The sequence below is a fragment of the Ailuropoda melanoleuca genome, chromosome 7 (assembly GCF_002007445.2).
Source record: "Ailuropoda melanoleuca isolate Jingjing chromosome 7, ASM200744v2, whole genome shotgun sequence".
Taxonomy (NCBI): Eukaryota; Metazoa; Chordata; class Mammalia; order Carnivora; family Ursidae; genus Ailuropoda; species Ailuropoda melanoleuca.
Genome location: NC_048224.1, coordinates 69312411 through 69321475, shown reverse-complemented (window position 1 = coordinate 69321475; position 9065 = coordinate 69312411).

Sequence of the window (9065 nt, the reverse complement as noted above, 5' to 3'; positions counted from 1 at the left end):
AGGGAGAACTGAGTCAGAGCCCAGAAAAGAAACAGAAGCAGAGCTCAGGGTGTGGAGTAAAGAACAGAATGTGCCCATGTCTTTCAAAGCTATTCGTGTATCCACGTGGGTACAGGGGTGGCTTCATGGGCAAGCCAACTACCTTTGCCAGAGCCCTGCTCTCAGAAGCACCTGCACTTGGCTTAATGCTGTGCGGTCACCTTCTTGAAATTCTTCAATATTTTTGAACAAGGGGTTTGTCATTTTCACTTTGCACTGGACCCCACAATGAACACGGTCAGTCTGGGTGAGGGTGGAGAGGGTTCTGTCCGCACATTCCGGAGCAAACTGCCCCTGACTCATGACAGACCGAAGCCTCCCAGTCTGTCCAGTGAGCGAGGAAAGGCGGGTTCCTCAGCTGTTACCTCTCAAGCAATTGCAAAGGCCCTCATACACATTCAGTTAGCAAACAAGGGGCTTAAAAAAGATGCCTCTTATAATGCTAAGTGAAATAAGTCAAGCAGAGAAAGACAATTATCATATGATTTCTCTCATCTATGGAACATAAGAACTGAGGATCGGTAGGGGAAGAAAGGGATAAAGAAAAGGGGGGTAATCAGAAGGGGGAATGAAACATGAGAGACTATGGACTATGAGAAACAAACTGAAGACTTCAGAGGGGAGGGGGTGGGGGAATGGGATAGACTGGTGATGGGTAGTAAGGAGGGCACGTATTGCATGGTGCACTGGGTGTTATACGCAACTAATGAAAGCATCAAACTTTACATCGGAATCTGGGGATGTACTGTATGGTGATTAACATAATATAATAAAATTAAATTTAAAAAAATCCCCATTAAAAAAAAAAAAGATGCCTCTTATATTTTATATAGTATCAAGGGCCTTCTGGCAATAAAGATGATAGCCATCTTTCATCTAGATTTGAATGAGCTCATGTCTAAGAGTTCTCAGTAAAAGTGCATCTTTTGTAGAAAAATCCTCCAAAGAAATATCAGTAAGGTTGCTTTTAGTGTTCAGCTTTATATACTTAATAAATAAATATAAAAGCATATACGTGCACTCTACTTATTTTTCTGTGCTTTTTGTTATTAAATGTTGGCTTTTTTATGGTATGAGCTGTTTGGATTTGTATCCTGAGATTGAATAGGCCATATCTAGAAGGATCAAAATGCAGGAAATAGGAAGAAAAAAAAGCTGAGGTGGGGTGGAGGGAGGGGGAGAGACAGGGAGACAGAGAATAAAGAGAATAAAGAGAATTTATTCTCTTTAATATTATGAGTGTAAGTAAGATGGAGATAAAGGCATTGTTCAAGGTAACGTGAATTTTCAACAGGTGGTATTGTATTTTCATACTATAGGTGTAGAAAATAGGTGTAAGAAAAAACTCCAAAAAGACTCACTAATTTCCTCGTGCCTTCATTGTCTCGCACACGCAAGTATGTTCACACACGCACACAGATGCAGACACACAACCACCCATGCAAACACACACCACCACACATGCAAACACACACACGAACACACACACACACACACACACACACACACATGCACACATTTCCATCAACCTAAACCAAACAGGCATGTTTCATTTTTCTTCCAAAGCAATTGAGTTAAGCAAGGTTGCACAAATTTTCACCGTACAGGAAAAAAACAATGCATCTGTCCTATTCATTTCTGTATCCCCTTTGCTCAGCACAGTGCTAAATCAATACTATGTTGAATAAATGAATGAAAGACATCTGACTGAAAAGGTGGTAGATTTTTCCATAGTTTCAATGCCAAACATTGGCGTGGTTTCAAAGGCTTAGTTAACATTGTGTGCTATTGAAATAGTGTTGGTATGCCTATGGGTACACAGAGGAATACCCTACATGTATTCTCCAACAAGAGAAGTAACATCAGAGAGACAGATAGGCAGGGAGGATGTTGGGAAAAAATAAGAAAGAAGAAAGTTTTCTCCTTGGTATCTTCTGCCTCATCTTTTTGCTTCATTTTTCCTCCTACCCACCTTCCCCCTCTTAATAGCCTCCACTGCTCGGGGACCCCTGCTTTCATCTGCTTTTTTGCCAGTGACTTCTATAAATGGAGTATCTGATAAACTCATTCATACTAAAGTATGAATGGCTGCTACCATTTCTTGAATGAGCTTTCTGAATGATTGTATTTATATTTTAATAGAGGATAAAGGAATGAGTTACAACCTGTGGCACTTCCACAATTAAAGAATGCCATAGAAATGTAAGGAGCTGGGGCAGGGGTGTATAATTTAGGTAGAAGTGACCCTGCTTTAAAAAACATGAATTGTTCCTTTGGAAACAGAACAACTGCCCACGTTGGGGGCATTCTCATAGGACTCCCCATACTTTTGATTTTTATGTGCCCCAACTAAGTTCAATGTACATTGGGAGAGAAATAGAAAAAGAGGTAGAAAGAAAGAGAAGCAAGCAATACAGAAATCTGAGCTGACTGATCCAACTGAAAAATCACGTCTGAATGTCAAATCATCGGTGGGAGCTCTGCTCTGCTTTCAGAGGAGAAAGCAGCCAGTCCTGAATGAGTCAAGGCAGGGCAAGCCCTCGTGGCTGTCTGAGCACAGGGCTGGATTCTCTCAGGCCAGGCTTGGCACATTTGTCCCGCCTTGGTCTGCTGGGACTGCCAGACCTACATTTTCGATCAGTCTTTAGCTTGTTCTTTATCCTCAAAATCTGACCTGCCAAGACAAGTCATCCTCTTGGTTTTGAAGGAAATTGCCTGGTCCAGCTGGCCATGAGCCAACCACACAGCATGGATGGAACCTCTCCTACCCCCCTGCCCCAGGTCCCAGAATAGGGTCTGTGAGGTCCGCAAAGGTAAAGAAAAGGAGCTCACAATTCAGCGGGAGAATTACGCTCTAAGCACATAAAAGGTGACCAGTAAAGAGGAACAGAATCAGAGGACTCTAGCCTCTGTTGAGAAAGAGAGCCTATCACCATTTTTAGAATGTGATAGATTTTAACTAGAGGCTAAAGAGAAAAGGGTCCAGATTTCCATTCGTCCTCAGCTCCGATTTTGCACGTTACTTCAGAATGTGCCACAAGTTTGCTTTCGAATTACCCAAACAAGTAATTCACTTTAATGCACAATACAGCATATATGCACACTGTGTGTGTGTGTGTGTGTGAACCCATGAGAAAGATCTCTTTACCCTCATCAAGAATTTTTTTGCTGACATTATGTCTGAAGACATTTAAGAATCTTCACTGCATAGTTGTTGGATTTTGCCATCCATACATCTGTCTACATTTCTCTTGAACATACATACATGCACACACGCACGCATGAGCGTGCGCTGGTGCAGAGCAATTATTCTTCAATAGGGGCAATGATCTTTTTTTTATTATTTTATATTTTCCTCCTTTTTCACCAAGAGGGGGAATGATCGCCCCTTCGCAAAAGGTAGCGCTGCATTAAAATCACTCCCAGTACTCCCGTAGAGTTTAAGTGACATCCCCCTATTTTCTTCCTCTTCATGTTTCTGCTTCTATCCCTTCACCCTCTCTCTCCTCATGGCCTATATGTTTCCCCCATCTCATACGGATGTCTTTTCTTTAGACCCTGTACCTGGGATGAGAACAAGGAGAATGAGAAGTTGTGTATGAATCGGGGTGGAGAGTAGGAAATTAGGGGGATGGGACAGCCTTGGAAAGCTGAACCCTAATCCTGGCTTTGTGACTTGGTGGGGGCACTTGCTGGTAGCTTCAACAACAACCTTAGGGCTCATTTAAGCTTTTGTTTTCTAAAGGTCGTCAACTGTCCCAGGGGCATCCAGTGAGCGTCAATGGGAGTTTCAGTGAGATGGGACTTCTGTGCAGATGAGGGTGAGGGGTTATCAGTCAGAGGGACTCAGCAACAAACAGGGTTGCTTTCCTGCTATGCGTCACAGTCCTCTTTCAACTGAAACTCAAGTACTCAAGTTTTCCACCTCTCTAGGTCTCTTCTTTTCCCAGCCTGAATTAGTCATTGCGTTTCCCCTGAGCTAACCTGTGATAACAGAGCCAATGGAGGGGGGGATGAGCTCTTCCCTTTTCGGTTATTGGACAAACAGGCACCGTGGGTTTCAACATGTCAATAACAACAAACAACAAAAGCAGCCTGGAATGTTTTCCCCGAGGCGTTCTTTTCGGACAATTAATCCATTGTCAGGTAACTGTGCGATTGGGACAAGGAACAACCTCCCTGGTCCTCAGGTGTGTTCTCTATAGCCTGAGGGGCTGGAAAGTAGTCCACCTGTCTTTCCTTGTAGCTCTCACAATGCCTGTCCTTAAGTTCAGTGGCAAGTGAGTTTGTTCTGTTGGAAACCAAAAGATAGGGCCGCATCCCTGGGGATGTGAGTTGGAGAGCCCTGGTTGGGAAACAAGGCTGGTCCTTGAGAGGTGTATGAAAGCCCCAGGCAAGGAGACCCAGGGCCTAAAATACGGTTAAAGCTGGCAGTCAGACTGCGAGGGAAGTGGAAGATGGAGAAGGGCATAAAGGAGAAGTGGACCTATGAAGAACATCGCCCATGGAGAGGGGCAGGAGCCCCAGGCTAGAAGGGGAAAGAACCATGTGAAACAGAGGTTATGGCTTGGGAGCTTGAGAATAGAGACCAGTGCTGATGGGCCCTGAATTGTCCTCTCCCTCGGCTTTAGAATGATTCTAGCTGAAGAACGCTGAGGAATAACTCTTGGGTTCGACCAGTGGTCTGCACTTCGCACTGGAAAGGGAGCTGGTGGGGCTGAGCAGGGTAACACAGCAGAAAGGACTAAGCTTCCTTGGTGCTGGGGGACTGAGAGAAGGCTCTAGGGTGGACTTTGTGTAAAAGCAACAGGCAGCCTGAAGGGACACTGGATGAGGACCCGTTGCTGGATACAGGCTGTGCAACAGAGATTGAAAAAGACCAAGTGTTAGCACAGCCTGAATTGGGCCTCCGGGCCGCCAGTGAGAGGGCTGGCTGACTTGAGCCACTCCCAAGCAACTGGCTCCTAAGACTACAAAGATCAGGCTCTAAGAGACGCTCTTGGGCCTGGCAATTCTCTCTCTCTCTCATTCTCAGCTCAAGTTCCTTCCGCATTGGCTTCACCCTTAGACCCTCTCAGCAAGGTGGCCTGAGGCAGCCTTGGGACCGCATTCCCCAGTGAGGCAATCCCGGGGAACCTGGCCTCTCCTCCCGCTGTTTCAGAAGAAGCTCTAGGAAGGAGGTGTAGCGGACCGTGTTGGCTCTTGTGCTGTCCCTGGGCCAGTCACAATGGGGTAGCATATGTTCATCAGCCCAAGGGATCATAGTCAGCCCTAGAGCTGGGGGCAGGAGGGAGCAGGGATGAGACAGAACTGACCCCATCAGTTCTCAGCTGGAATGACAGTGGTAAAACATGGTTTCCTACAGGACAACCAAGGAGCTGTGATCAGAAGGGGGGATTGGGTGCCAGGCAGGTAGAAGCACACTGGCCCGGCGCATACCCATAACTAGCCTTATTTGCATGCAACAGACATCCAGAAATTTCTGCCAAGAGAAGTAACTTTATGCAGTCACTGGCTGGATCCCTATTGTATGGATGACCCATTATGAACCCACAACTTTCCGGGAGAATCAAAAGGAAAGGATGGACATCAGAATGGGGAGCGATGGAAGTACTCAGACAGAATTCAAAGGCAACTTCTTTTAAGTCTATTCTATTTCAAAGCCATAAACCCTCCACAAATGATTTGTGTGTCTATACGAAAAGTCAGCTTCATGGGTGACACAGTCCCCTTGTTAGCCTACTATCCTGCTTAAAACCTTTTTTATTCCCCCCGGGGATAAAATCCTAATCCTCCTCATCCTCTACCAGGTCCAGCCTTATCTTGGGCCACACTCCACATTATTCTTAGCATGTCAGCTGTTCCGGCCCCTTTCAGTCCTTCAAATGTACCATGCTGCCTCAGACCACAGGACCTTTGCATGTGTTATTCTTTTGCTTGAAATGCCCTACTCCCTATAGATCTTCCCGCCTCCATCCTTACCTGGTTTACACTTCATCTTTCTTCAGACTCAGCCCAGTCTTAACCCCCTCACGTGACCTCTCTGGCTATAATTATGAATTCTCATAACACCAGGTACCTCTTCCAGGTACTGGGCATCACAGTTATAATTTTGGTTTGTTTGTTGTGATTGAGGTAACAGTGGTAATTTAACATTTATTTTTAGATTCTTAAGCCCTAACTACTACTAGATTGTAAGGCCCATGACGGCAGAAACTTGTTTTTCTTTTCTTTTCACCGTGAAGTTGCTAGCATAGTTCCTGGTATTTGGGAGGAATTTAGCTATTTATTGAATGAATAAATGAATGAAAATATAATGGAAATGAGAGACACCGACCCCAAACACAGTGACTATGAACATAAGGAGACATTCAATTTCAGGGTAATTTCAAAATATTTAATCACCAGTACGGCAAAATCATCAACCATTCAGAACAGATACTGGTATGGCTGCCCCTGTGTGTGCCAGGGGGCATCAGCCCTGACCCAGATAATGTGTCATCTGTGCTTTGACCCACCCATAGGTGAGAAAACAATGTATTTTAGTGGTTACAAATCTCAATCCACGAAACTCAGAGATGCAAAAATTACATAATTTTTTAACCGAATATAATTTTGTTTCTTGAACCCCCATGCTGTTGGTGGTAAAAACTTAGCCACTTCAGAACAAACTCGGTCAGGATGTTCTTGATCGATTCAGAGGTTTCCCTCCCTGCCCATGTACCTGGGGATAGGTCCAGGTTCTAGAATGTTAACATGCCACACCTTCAAGGGATCAGATCCCTGGTGTCATCATCTGTCCATCCTGGAATCGGCCAGGATGCTCCCTCTTCCCCCAGGTCCCTGGTCCTTGTCATTTCCCTACATTGGGGTGGCTGGGATGATCACATTTCTTCTGGTCTGTAATTGGATCCATGTGGGCCATGCTTAGCCCTTCTCTGCAGGTTTATTGACTATTTCTCAATAAGAGGAGGAGAGATGGCAAACTTTTGGATGCTTTACATGGGGTTGTGAAATAACCTGTGAAGACTGGCCAGGCTGCCATTTTCACCTTGCTGCTGCTCTACCCCACCAAGACAAGACGGCCTTGCCACCGAACCAGTCTCCTCTTAGATGGAAGAACAGCTCGCCTCTACGACACCCTGCATCTCCCTTGTGTCTTCCCTGCCCACCCCATTTGGTCCAGATGACAAGAGAGTACAAAAACCCGTTCTCATCTGATCATTCTTTCTCCTGACTATGTTGTTTATTGTACAACCTGTATGCCCTAAGTCCTTTAAGACCCTGTTTTGGGGTCTCAAAAACATTTTCTTTTATCTTATCTCTTCTATGAGATCCAAAGTTTATTTTTTTGGAAGATTTTATTTATTTGAGAGAAAGACAGGGAGAGAGAGCAAGTGAGTGTGGAGGGGGGATAGAGAGAGAGAGGGAAAAGCGGGCCTCCCACTGAGCAGGGAGCCCAACGTGGGGCTGGGTCCCGGGACCCCAAGATCATGACCTGAGCCGAACGCAGAAGCTTAACCAACTGAGCCACCCAGGTGCCCCTCAAAGTCTATTTTGAAATCCAAAAGCCAAAGGTGGCTTTATTCTCTCTACATTTCTGCTCTAACCTCTCAAATATAAAGGCAGTGAAAACAGAACCTCTTACTGTTTTCTGGTTGGATTGAGGATCACAGAAAATACCAGGACGCGAAAAACACAGAGAACCCCATTTAACAAGATGGTACTATGGCAGCGCAATGATGTTGATGGCTGCTTGCCACAGGAATATACAAAGAATGCTAACCAAAAAGGAAATATTTAAATTAGTATATGAAAAGTCGGCAGTGCTTTGAAGCAACGTTTACAGAAAATTTTTATTTTATCGGTCTGTACTTAATGCAAGAGTTTCCACATGTTTTCTCATTTAATCTCCTTTAATCTCTCTTTTAATCTGATGTTCTTAGATTGAAAAAACTGAAGCCCAGAGAAGTTAAGCAACCTGGCCAGGCAGCACTGCTGGTAAGGGGCAGAGTAAGACGAAAGAGCAGATTTCCCGGCTTCCAGTCCAGAACCCTTCCCATGACATTGCACAACTGGAGAGGGGCAGGAGAAAAGACAGGTTGGAGTTGAAAGTGATTACACGGGGGCAATTCACTTGGCTGGGCCTCAGGGAAGGCCCATTAGAGGAGCACTGAGGATCAAGTGATCTTTCTGTATTTTGGCTGTTGGATCACTTGTGTTTGTCTGGGATCTTTGGGACCACTGTTGTGTAGCAATGCCATTTCATTAGCAGAGCTCGGGCTATCAGCGAGCAGTGTCTGAATTCCAATTCACATCAAAATGAAGGTTCCTGGATGGGAAAGTATGAAGTTACCGAAGACTGAGCTGGGTGGCCAGACTCCCAGAAGACAGTCCCAGAGCCGCCAATGTCCTTCACGCTGCCCCGGCCAACAGCAATCAACCAACCACGTTTGGTAGGCAAGCCCTCCCAGCTGCTGGGTCCAGAAAGAAATCTGAAATCTAAATCAGTCCTAAACTTAACTTCTCTGATTGTCTACTAAAATTAGCTCTTTCTGTGATCTTCCAATTGGCTTAGAATCCAGTCATCTCCTCACAGGCTCGGCCCTGTCTCGGAGGGTAGGGAGGACAAGACAGGAGAGCTTTTCCTGGTCAAAACTCTTGAGTCTGAGCCGGGGGCACTGAGCAGATTCTTGGAATTGCTCTAGCTCCACGCTGGAGTAACCCCAAGCCCTTCTGCTGACCCTAAGATAGCTCTATTCACCTCAAATTCCTGTTAAAAGACCCAAGTGTGTCTTCTGTCAGGACAGACCTCAGAAAAAAGCAGATGCGCTGAGAAATTGAATCTAAGCCGGCCAGCGCCAGGCAGCCCTGACCCCAAATGGGGTCCACACAAGACAGACAGACCAGCTGGGAGCATGATTTAAGATAGCGGGATAGTGGCTTCTTAGCTAGGATGGGCTGTCTTGCACAAGGAAGGGGAAGAACGTGTTTGCCTGGAGGCTAGGTGATTCCATCACGAAAGT